The sequence below is a fragment of the Lynx canadensis genome, chromosome B3 (assembly GCF_007474595.2).
Source record: "Lynx canadensis isolate LIC74 chromosome B3, mLynCan4.pri.v2, whole genome shotgun sequence".
NCBI lineage: Eukaryota > Metazoa > Chordata > Mammalia > Carnivora > Felidae > Lynx > Lynx canadensis.
Window position 1 is genome coordinate 62,347,648 of NC_044308.2, and position 1,681 is coordinate 62,349,328.

Consider the following 1,681-nt stretch of genomic DNA (forward strand, 5'->3'; position numbering starts at 1 on the left):
TGGGACAAGTCCTTCACAATACCAACTTGTAAACACCCTAGAAGATCGTATGAGATAATACGCATGAAAGCACTTTTTGAACCGTAAAAGGCTTTAGAAATATAAGGCATTATTAGGTGATATTTCTGCTCAGTGCAGGCTATAAAATAGGTGCTTCGGGGAGGCTGGAGATTTATGATAATGACTCATCACCCACAAAGTACTCGCACAATTTAGGCTGCATCATTTAATTAGTCATTGCCTCTCATATACACTACTGCGGAAGCCTTCTAAAGGGCCTCCCTACCTCCACCTTCTCGCTAGTTGCATATATCTTACATGCCACCACCAGCTTAACTTTCCTGAGGTGGAGCTCAGGTCAAATACTTGCAATGCTCCTCTTGCCCACTTCATAGAGCCTGGGGACCTTGTCTTAGCAGTCAAGATCCTCCAGACTCTGGTCCCACACGACTCTCCCAGCCTGATTTCCCTCCTTCCATCCTGGCAGATACAGACTTAGGGAGATCAAGTCACTTATCCAACACCACACAGACATTAAGCGGCAGATCCCAAGATCAAGCCATCAAACCCCAGACACTTGACTGCAAAACCATCGCTCTTTCTAGCCCCTCACCTTTTCCCTTTGATGGATACAGATGAATGAAGATCTTCCCACACACAGCTTTTTCTCTTCTTTGGAAACAATTTCCTCAGGACAAATTCCCAGGAGTTGGGATTACTAAGTCAAAAGACATTAATATTTTGGGGCTCCTGGATGGCTCAGTCAGCTAAACATCCGACTTCAGCTCAGGTCGTGATCTCAGAGTCCGTGGGTTCAAGTCCCACATGGGCCTCTGTGCTGACAGCTCAGAGCCTGGAGCCTGCTTCAGATTCTGTGTCTCCCTCTCTCTCTGTTTCTCCCTCTCTCTCAAAAATAAATAAACATCAAAAAAATAAATAAAGTAGGGGCACCTGGGTGGCTCGGTCGGTTAAGCTTCTGAGCCCGGGTCACGATCTCACGGTCCGTGAGTTCGAGCCCGCGTCGGGCTCTGTGCTGACAGCTCGGAGCCTGGAGCCTGTTTCGGATTCTGTGTCTCCCTCTCTCTCTGACCCTCCCCTGTTCATGCTCTGCCTCTCTCTGTCTCAAAAATAAATAAACGTAAAAAAAAATAAAAAAAAACATGTTAGAGATAACAATACTTTAAAAAAAGACATCTATTTTTATGGCTGCATGAATTGACATATGCCTGGCCAAAGGGTTGAGCTGATTTATATTTTAGCCAATGATAAATACATACAGCTTTTACCAGACCCTACTTGCCACTGGGGGTAACCTTTGAATGACTTGCATATTAAATAAGGTATTTCTTTGTTTTAGTTTGAGTTTCTTTAACTATTGAGGTAGAATATTTTCCAATGATTCTGTCTCCTATTTGTACTTTACCTTATGCAGAGTGTGTGTTCATATCTGTGGCTCATATAATTATTAAAGTCTTTGTGTTTCCAAAACTGCAACTGGGGGTGGGGGTGGGGGTGGGGGTGGGGAAAGAAGAAGAAGAAGAAGAAGAAGAAGAAGAAGAAGAAAAGGCAGTTTTTAAGAGCAGATATGGTGGACTCTGTGACAACAGAGCAGAGATCCCTAACTATAAAGGCAGGTAAATAAACTGTACCTTGAATAAATCTGTAAAACAAAATTGAGGTC